This window comes from Pituophis catenifer, unplaced genomic scaffold (assembly GCF_029215685.1).
Source record: "Pituophis catenifer annectens isolate HBS135680 unplaced genomic scaffold, rPitCat1.0.hap2 SCAF_30, whole genome shotgun sequence".
In the NCBI taxonomy this organism is placed as follows: Eukaryota; Metazoa; Chordata; class Lepidosauria; order Squamata; family Colubridae; genus Pituophis; species Pituophis catenifer.
In genome coordinates this window covers 606,219-616,951 of record NW_027256910.1, presented here as the reverse complement: position 1 = coordinate 616,951, position 10,733 = coordinate 606,219, and positions in this window count along the sequence as shown.

Sequence of the window (10,733 nt, the reverse complement as noted above, 5' to 3'; positions counted from 1 at the left end):
ATCACTTGAATAATGAATTTAAAGTAGTGGTGGAATCAGTTGTAGTTGCCGTAGCTCAGCCAATTTCCATATTTGTGTAACTAATGATTGGTTTTGGATCAATGTTGGCTTAAGGCTCAGTAGGCTTCTGCAGGATTATATATTAAAAACAGTATTTATTGTTGCTTTTGATTATAATAACATGTTTTAACAATAGGAATGTTTATGGTTTTTCATATGGCTTACGATTCATTTTCAACATTCAAACGTTCAACAAGAATTCCCAGTTCCTGCACAACCTCACACTTGGCTACAACATCCACGACAACTATTTGAGCACTTTCCACACTTCAGATGCCTTGCTGGACATGCTCTCCACTGGAGAAGCCAATGTCCCCAACTACAGCTGTGGAAGGAAGGAGAACTTCCTGGCTGTTCTTGATGGAGCTGACAGGGACATCTCCATCCAGGCGTCCACATTAGGAGGCACCTACAAAGTCCCTCAGGTTTGTGTGTGTTTTTCTCCTTCTGGTAAAGTGAGGGGTGGGTGGTGGTGGGTGAGCAATAGATGCAATCATGTCTTCTCCATGGAATTCAACAGCTGCTTTTCTCCATATTCTCAATATTTTACCCCATTATGTTCATGTTGAGATTAATCATAAAAGGCCTGAAATGCAAGCAATACATTCCCTGGAGAAGATATTCTAGCAACTATTTAATTGATCAAAAAATATCCCTGGTTGTTGGGGCCTCTATTGGCATCTTCATTTTCACAGATAAATAATGCCTGCCCTATCCAGTCAGATTGAAGTTGGCAATAGTAGCATTTTATCCATCTAAAAAGTGGAATGAAAAGGACTTTAGCAATGATCGTCCAAATAGACTAGCAGATATTGTGGCTAAAATTTATGCCATGATCCTCTTAGTTAAACTTGAGAAAAATGCATTCTTTGCAGAACAACCAGAAGGTTTTAGGTAGAGTTAAAAGCTATATAGATTTAATAAGAAATAATGGATAAATTAATAATCTAATATTGGCAACAAATTTGTCTTGAAATATCTCATCTATATCAGTGAGGTAAAACAAGGTTTTCAGGCTCTCTAGATGTTAGTGCAGCATTTGACTCAATACACAGAAAATTATGATGGAGAAAATGTTTTGCCCTCAAAATGGAGCTCAGCCTGTTGGCCCTGATCCAAGCCCTTGTTTGAGAGGGAGGTTTGGGCTCAATGGAGCCCTGAGAAGAAGGACCTATGCTTACCAAGGGGGAAGGGAAAGATGCATATTTGAATCCTTGTCTAAATATTTCTTCTTATTCAGTGTAAATATGAATGACTTACTAGCAGTAATGAAGGATAAAAAAAAAACCAGATCATTAATAAATGTTATTTCATTTTTTGAAAAAAAGTGACTAAATTAGTGGATTAATGAAATGCAGTGCATGTAGTATACGGTACTTGGATTTCAGAAAGGCTTTGACAAAGTAAACCACAACCTATTTCTCGGAAAGCTGAAAATATGTGGGATAGACAGCATCACCCCCAGATGGGCTCAGCCTGTGGTCCTCAATGGAACTACGTCTGCATGGAGGGAAACAAGCAGTGGGGGACCCCAAGGTTCCATTTTAGGCCCAGTTCTCTTCAACATCTTCATCAATGATTCGGATGAGGGGAGAAATGGGGAAATCATCAAATTTGAAGACAACACTAAAGTGTCAGAAATAACCAACACCTCAGAAGATAGGCTGAAGATCCAGATGGATCTAGATAAACTTGAATCCTGGGCCTATCTAAGAAACTGTAATTCATTGTAGAGAAAAGTAAGATTTTATACTTAGGCTAGAAAAACCAAATGTCCATTTACGGATGTGGTGAAACCTGGCTCAATAGCAATAACTATGAAAGGGATCTTGGAGTCCTAGTGGACAATCACTTAAATATGAGTCAGCAATCTGTGGCAGCAGCCAAAAAAGCTAATTCAGTCCTAGGCTGCATTACCAGAGGAATAAAATCAAGATCATATGAAGTATTGGTACCACTTTATGATGCCTTGTCAAGACAACACTTGGAATAGTGCATCCAGTTTTAGCCACCATATTATAAAAAAGATGTAGAGACTCTGGAAAGAGTGCAGAAAAGATGATTAAGAGCCTGGAGACTAAAACATATGAGGAACAGTTATAGGAATTCAGTATGTCTAGTCTAGTGAAAAGGATGAGGGGTGAAATAATAGCAATGTACCAATATTTGGGGGGGCTGCCACAGAGAAGAGGAGGTCCACCTATTTTCCAAAGTATTAGAAGGCAAGACAAGAAACAATGGATGGAAGCTAATCAAGGAGAGAAACAACCTAGAACTAAGGAGAAATTTCCTAACTGTGAGGAATGGAACATCTACCCTTCAGAAATTGGAATAGTATAGATAGATACAGATTAACAGAGTTGGAAGGGACCTTGTAGGTCATCTAGTCCAAGCAGACCCTACACCATTTCTGGCAGATGACGGTCCAATCTCTTCTTGAAAGCTTCCAGGGATGAAGCTCCCACAACTTCTGAAGGCAACTTTATCTCTTTATTTCCAGGTTGAATCGCTCCTTGTTCAGTTTCCATCCATTATTCCTTGTCTGGCCTTTGGATGCTTTGGAAAATAGCTTGACCCCCTTCCTCCTCTCTGTGGCAGCCCCTCAAATATTGGAAGACTGCTATCATGTCTCCCCTGGTCCTTCTCTTCACTAGACCAGCCATGCCCAGTTCCTGCAATCCTTCATTGTATGTTTCAGCCTCCAGTCCCCTAATCCTCTTGGTTGCTCTTCTCTGCACTTTTTCTAGAGTCTCAACATCTTTTTTATAGTGTGGTGACCAAAACTGGATGCAGGATTCTAGGTGTGGCCTTACTAAGGCTTTATAGGGTGGTATTAGTACCTCTCTTGATCTTGATTGTATCCCTCTGTTAATGCGATTGAGGATTGCTTTGACTTTTTTGGCTGCCGCTGCACAGTTTTCACTCATATTTAATTGGTTGTCCACTGAGACTCCAGGATCCCTCTCACAGTTACTGCTATTATGCCTGGTTTCCTGCTTGAACAGGGGGTTGGACTAGAAGACCTCCAAGGTCCCTTCCAACCCTTTTATTTTGTTATAAGTTCCGTTATAGGTACACATGTTTAGCCTGCTAAATTCCTTTTGGAATACACTGATTTATACAGATAATGTGATATTATCATTCTTGCACATTGGATTGTTTTGTCTTAATAATTATCTGATAATTTATAAAGCAAGTTATGGTCTTTGGGAAATGACATCATAGCCATAGATGGTCAGCCATTAGAGCAAGTAACACCTTTCCTTACCTGGGGTTGTTTTCTCTGAGCCTGAATCTTGGCTCCCTCATCATCCAAGGAGCTCAGTTAGAGAAAGGGCAGGAGTGAAAGTGGTGCTTAAATGAAAACCTCACAGCTCTCCAGCTTCCTCAGCCCCAATGATTAAAGTATCTGAGGCCCAGTTTTCCCCCATGTTCTTCCATCAATCTGATGTTTGGGGCTTCAGAGAGAAACCACCAGCAGAACCAACCCAATCTCAGCCTCTGAGGAGGATCTTGGGGTGGGTAAAAGGACTCCAGCTGCTGCCCTCAGAGCTGATTTGGGAATTTCCACAATTTCTGCTTTGTCTAAATTCAGAAGATATGGGCATTGGCATTAAATTCAAGCTATGGAAACTGACAGACTCTGAAAATTGTGGGTGTTGGAACAGACAAAACTTCAATTAAAGACCAAACTTGGATTATGCAACTAACAAATCTTTTTAGGCTTTGAGGTCTTCCTGTTTCTTGTATAACTGGAGAAAGAAGTTAAAAAATTTCCTCCAGAAAGAATCTGGGATAGAGAAGCAAAAAAAGGTGCAGCTATCCTTGAAAATTATAATAGTTCCTTTATTGGAATAGGATATTCCAGTTGGCGTTTGCACGTGTTAATCTAATTGTGATGAATTGTAGGGATGATACAGTAATATTATTTACATTTTTATTGTTTTTTAATTTGCTTATTATTTTCTATTATTATGATACAATCTTGTTAATATTCTGTCTTTAATATTTTAGACAATATCTGATTAACAAACTATTCTAATACATTCAGGAGAACCAGGTTGGATTTATTAAAATCTAATATTTTGGACTTGATCTGACCCCAAATATAACACAGTATTCTTCATTGCTTTTTTAGATGAATATTGAAATTGCTTCAGAGGCTCTGAGTGATAAAAGGAAATTCCCTTTTTTCCACCGGATGAATCCCAAAGAAGGGATCCAGTACCCAGCAATTGTCCCCCTGCTCCTCCATTTCAGATGGACCCTGATTGGCCTCTTTGCTTCAGACACAGAAAATGGAGAGAATTTCATGAGGATTTTTTCTCCTGTGCTTGTCAGGAGTGGAATTTGTATGGTTATATCACAACTGTTCTCAACAACTGGATACACAACAGCCCTCAGGGATTCCCTCTCTAAGTGGAGACAAGTCAACGTTTTTGTTCACTTCATGGAATATGAGTTCATTTGGGAGAGAATTCTTCCTTTCCATTTAACATTTATGCGTCTGCCAGGACCCATTGAAGGGAAAGTCTGGATCCTCACAAATTTTATCCTGTATCCAATGAACAAGCGTAGACTTCTCAAATACATCCATAGTATTTTGAACTTTGGTTATCTGGGAAAAGAAAGGCCAATGGATGATGCCTTTGAACCCCATTTCTTTGTGGAAAAAAAGTTTCAAGATCTTTATTTCCACTGTTCTCTTTCAAAGAACGTCTTTTCTGTCAAAGGCCGCAGAAGATGCACCCAGAAAGCCCCACTGGAGACTCAGGAGAAAAGAAACAGGATCCAGATCCCAAATGACCATCACTTTTACAGTATGATGAAGACTCTGGCCCAGGCCTTGAATGCCGCTTATTCATCCAGATTGAGGAGGAGAAGGAAGGAGGGAGAAAAGAGTTTGGGGTCTCCAAGGCTGCAGCCCTGGCAGGTATGGGGGTCCCAATATGGATCCATCGATCTTAGATCCTTTGGTGGAGGAATCCAGAGGAGAAAGAGGGGAACCATCTCAACAGATCTGTCCAATTCAATTGCTCAGGGAATAATGGTTCCAAAGAGTAGATACCATGGCATTTTTATATTAAACCCTGCTAATTTAAAAATGCTGTATTCTTTCTTAAATGAATTCCTGTATTTGTGGGTTTCTGATTAGCATCGTGGAATTCCACCTTTGTTCCGTCCCCACCACAGGTGGTGTTGTAGTGCGGGAATAACGAGAGGCACAAGCAAGCTAGTGACAACAGCTCTTTAATTCTTCAGCGAAGAACCACAGGCAACAGCCCTCCTTATATAGTTCTGAAATACCCGCTAACCAATCACAAGCATTGCTGCATTTGAATTTCCCGCACAAAATAGATACATACATAACAGATGGGTCTGTATGCAGCTCAAGAGGCAGCTAAACCCCCCTCTTCTCCTCCAGTGAAAGGGAGCCTGGGGTGGATCTGGGTGTTTCATTGGGAGAAAAGGGCACGGAGAAACTGAGGAAATGCGAAGAGTGAGAATAAAATATAAATAGGAGATAGGCAGCATTAACTAACAGCCAACAAAGAAGCAGCTGGAACTTCTCCAGCGATGCTCCGTGTGAGGGACGGAGGCCTCTGGATGACCATGTGTCTCGGTCAAACTGGCTGCTTCCGTCTCCTCCAAAGGCTGAGAGAAAAGGGAGTCTGGCTTCAGACCATACAGTTAGGCTTATCTGCCCCCGGCCACTAGGTGGGGCTAGAGCAACAACAGCACAATAGATACATGTTGTGGCATGACACAATTTATAAATTTGGAGGACACCCTCAGACCATCTAGCCCAACCCCTCCTCGCTGCAGGAATGCCAGTTAAAGCTTCTCTGACTGATGGCTGCTCAGTCTTTGCATTCAGATAATCCATGAAGAGGAGACTCAACTTTTCTGCTTCACTGGCTCAGCTCTAAAAGAGCAAATTCTCCTCCAAGAGTGGTGCCTGCAAGGGGACCTGGTCCTTGAGTTGGGGTCTCCCCAAACCAGAACGTTCACTTCCTGAGATTCTTATGGTTGCACTTGCCTTCTTTCCATGAACATCTCCCTGCTGACTCAGATTCTGTTTACCTTATTTTTCGGACTATAAGATGCACCTTTTCCCCCCTAAAGGGAGGTGAAAATTTAGGTGCATCTTATACACCGAATATAGTCCTGCCCACCCACTGTCCCCCACCGTTTGGCCTCTGCCTCCTTGCAAGCAAACAGCAAGAAAAAATAGCTCCTTTCAGCTTCAACACAGCCTAAATAGGACAAGGTGATTGGATCGGCCTCCCAACTCTCAGCTGATTTGCTCTCAGTTGTTTTGCGCAGGGCTCTGCTGCTTGCTGCAAAGAGCAGCTGGAGCAGATTTTTTTCCCCTTGTGCTAATCAAGCTATGCTGAAAACGAAAATGAAAGTAAAGCAGGCTGTTTGCTGCAACTAGGCAAAATTACTCAGAGGGAGAGGGAGATTTCTTTTTCTTCTTTTCCTCACCAAAAAAGGTAGGTGTGTCTTATATTCCAAAAAATACAGTAACTACGATTTTGAGATCATTTTCACAAACATACATATGAAGTTTGGTGTCCCTCATGTTTCTTCCAGTCCATCATTCATGTTCTTATATGAGACTCTGTTGTTAGTCAAGTCCTAGTTGCTAAAACTCAGATATTTTTCTACTGCTTTTTACATATGCACCCTTCTGTGTGTGTTGATGATAAATATTGTTTCTGGAAAGTTGCTATTCCTCTCATTAAATTTTATTTTATTCAAAAAGGTAAAATACAAACTTCAAAAAATAAAACTATTACTAAGACAAAACAAAATTAGATGAAACATTTTTTAAAAAAATTGTACATTAAAAACAGATAAAACCACCTACGCATATATTGTTCCCCAATTGAATACTCACAGATGTATATTTCTCCCCCTTGCAAAATAGGCCCACAATTATAAACTTCTACCGATATATTTGCAACCACTTGACCTGTCATCTGTCTGCTGTATATAAAAAATGTAGTTAACAGGCAATCCAACAAAAAAATTAAATTTCAAATCTTCAAAACTGTCTGTTATCTGCTATTATATTTAACTCTCAGACAATCTGCAGGGGCTTCTTATCTACTACAGACCACCACAATAATTATCTCTGATCCATCCTGAATCTGTTCATGATTCAATATCTTTGTTTGATTCTTAATAATAATTCATTTCCTTAAAATTTTAATTAGGATCTTTCCCAGCATCTGCTTTCCATTCCCCAAAGTCACAGGACCTCCTGTAAATTGAAACACAATGACTCTTAAGATTTGTTTTCCAGTTAAATATGACAAGTCCATTCCCCAATCTCCCTCAATCTCCTTGAAAGAATCCATTTCTTCAGTCATCCGTTCTGCCCACTTTGAGTCTTCAGGGTCCATGGCCTCTCCAGCCATCTCCAAGCAGCCTGCCTTCAAACCAGACTCTTTCTTCAGGGATGCCAGCAACAAATTCAGTTCCAGTCCATCCGACCATCCAATCCATCCAATTCAACAATGGTGGCTTGCTTCTGATTATTGCCTTTAAGTTGATTTAAAACCATTGTTATTTTATCAAACTTTTTAAATGAAGTTTCAAATAAGGTTTCTAAGTAGAAAAACCTTATATTCTTTAAATCAAATCACATCAAATTAGCTTACATTAAGATCTACATCCTAGATCAAATCTTGCGTGAAGGGGATTTATCAACTTGACCGTATTAATGATAACCTAGAAAAATTGATGTCCAATAGCAAAAAGTTATCCCTAACCTTCAGTCCCTGGCCCATTAATTAAAGTATATAAAGGTTCCCCCTATGCTCTTGTATGGAGCAGAAGTTTGGGATTTCTACTCAACCACAGTACTAGAACAAACACAGTCCCAGCACCTGAGCTGTATTGTGGGGGTAGATCTAAGGACATCTGCTGCAGCAGTTAGAGCTGAATTGGGAATGCATACAATTCATCCACTATCCAAAATCAAAGCATATAACCACTGGCACAAAGTCAATGAAATGGAGACTGATAGACTCCCCAAGTTATGCTTACTAGAGCAGATAAACTCACAATCACAAACCTGTTGGATCACTAAACTGATTGATTGTGGAAGTAGCTCTGGCCTTCCTGTCTCTTGCGTAAAAGAAGAACAATTTAAAAAAAAAACAGCTGCCCAAAGAATTAAGGATATAGAAGCTCAAAATGACAAGCCTATTCTTAGTAAGGTGGGTAAATTGAAATGGCTGAGCAAATACAAACCTACTTTTCAACTAGACAACTATTTAAAGTTACAACTGCCAAAAAAATCTTAGGGAGAGATTTACGCGGGTGAGATTCAAACAGCTGGACACAATGGTCAGATATGGGAGATTCCACTCTTATAATGGACGTCTCTGCATTTGCTGAGTGGCAGAGGCAGAAGACCTGGCTCACATCCCATTTGATTGCTGCCTGCATAAGAGGATGAGAGGCAGGTACCTTGGTCCATATACCAAAGGAAGGACCCATTGGGAATCCCATATCAAAATGACTCACCTTATCTGCAGCCAGAATTTGAAAACAACATTTAATGCAGCTCAGTACTTGAGCAAAATGGCTCAGTTGAGATCGGCATTTGTGGGGCTGATTGAGGTAGGCTGAAGGGGTGATATTGAAATATAATTTTATCATATTTTAATTATCCATATATTATTGCATTCTATTCCAATCTCATTTTAAATTGTTTTTATCGGATTTTAGTAATAATTTGTGTTTGGAACTCTGCACTTTGATTTGGCCCATGGACTAATCAATCAAGTAAACAAACATAACCTTCAGGTGTCGTAGGAAAAATTTAAAAAGATTAAAAATTATTTGAGTATCATTTTGAAGACAGTTTTTATCCACTTAGTTATCATACCATCCGTCCCTCAGTTTTCTAATCACATCACACAATTGTTTGTGAGTCCATTACTGAAATCCAGTGATATCACCAGAGTTCCCATAATCTATTTAGGAAGTGCAATGATGTGTGAGAGTGACTTTTGGGATGAGGAGAAGAGAGGGAAGGATCAGAGAAGAGGGGAGAATCCAGGGGTGAAATTCACTTACCTTCCCTACCGGTTCGCAAATGTGTGCGCACTACCACAGAGCCCTCATCAGAGCCTCCCCAGACTCCAGGACTGGCCCATGTCCCTCCCCAACCTCCTCACTGTCCGAATCTGCTGCCAGCTCCACTGGCCGCTGGTGGGCCACAACAGCTATACGGATTCTTCCTTCGACTTCTGTCAATCCTGTCTCCAGGCGCAGAAGTGCATTTGAGAGGCAACGTGGCATCTGGAGAATTGATCTGGTGAATTTGGATTGAACTACTTCTAATGATGTAAAACATGAAGCTGACGGTCCGAGCAACGTCCCGTAAAGGAGCTGTGCTAGCGACTTGGGCACAAAAAGCTGAATAGCAGCAGGGACATAGTAGCCTCCCTTTGTGCGGAAACAATGAAGAATGGTGCTGGCTGATCTTTGGCCCAGGGCAGCTGCATGTTTCTTGAACCCTTGGCCTGAATGGCCACCCCCAGGGATTTGAAGGGGCTTCCCTGCTCTATTTAGTGGCCATTTAGATACCATGAATCAAGTTTTGGCCTTTTTAATCTTTGTTTTCTCATCATTGATGCCCAGTTGATTGTAATTACAGTGCTGGAGAAGGGCTCGCAAGGCTCTTTTAAGGCCTACTGGTGTCCTGGAGAGGATCACAGGGGCATCTGCATAGAGCAGGAGGGCGATGCTTCGGTCACCTAATTTTTTTTGGGAGGGGTGATTTGGTTTGTTTAGCCATTTGACCATGCCAGTTATGTAAAAGTTGAAAAGCAGGGGGGGCAAAATGCCCCCGTTTAACCCCCTTTTGAGTTTTAACTGACTTCGAGAGGGACCCCTGCATATCACACCTCACCTTGAGGGATGTTTTAGTATGTAGGGCAGGTAACAGATGAAGAAGCCTGTGGTCAATTGAGGCAGCTTCCAGCTTCTCCCATAGCTTAGTCCTGGGAACCGTATCAAAGGCTGCCTTGAGATCTATAAAGCAGGCGTAGAATGATGCAGGTCTATTTGATATGTATTTTTCCATCAGTTGATGAAGAACTAAGCACTGATCGGTAGTGCCTCTCCCCTCTCTAAACCCGGCTCCCTCTTCAGCGACCAAATTCTCAAGAGCCAGCCACTCTCCATCTGGAGGCGTTTTCCATCAGGATGACCAGGGAGAAGATTAGCCTGACAACTTTCTTCTTGATCAACTCATGCTTTCTGGGAATCAACCTCTTGTTTTCCAAGAGTTTATGAATAAACCTTTTCCCCCCTCTCTTCATTTTATTTGTCATCTGCTCTAGAATGTTCCGTATAATTGACCAATTGTGTCGATTATATTTTCTCTGATTTTGTCAGTATATGATGGACAAATCTTTCTCAAACTTTTTCATTCACTTCTGAAAATAATGGCCGTATTTGTATCCTATTTAACCATATTTGGAGATGAGACAATTGTGGAAGAAAAATTCAATGTGGGATAAGAAACAAACTTTTCAACTTTTCAAATTCTTGGATGTTCCCATTCTAGTTTCATCCCTTTCTGGAGAAGAACGAGTTTTTCAATATTTCTCAAAAAAAAATATACTTGGACCAAAATGGAGAGATGA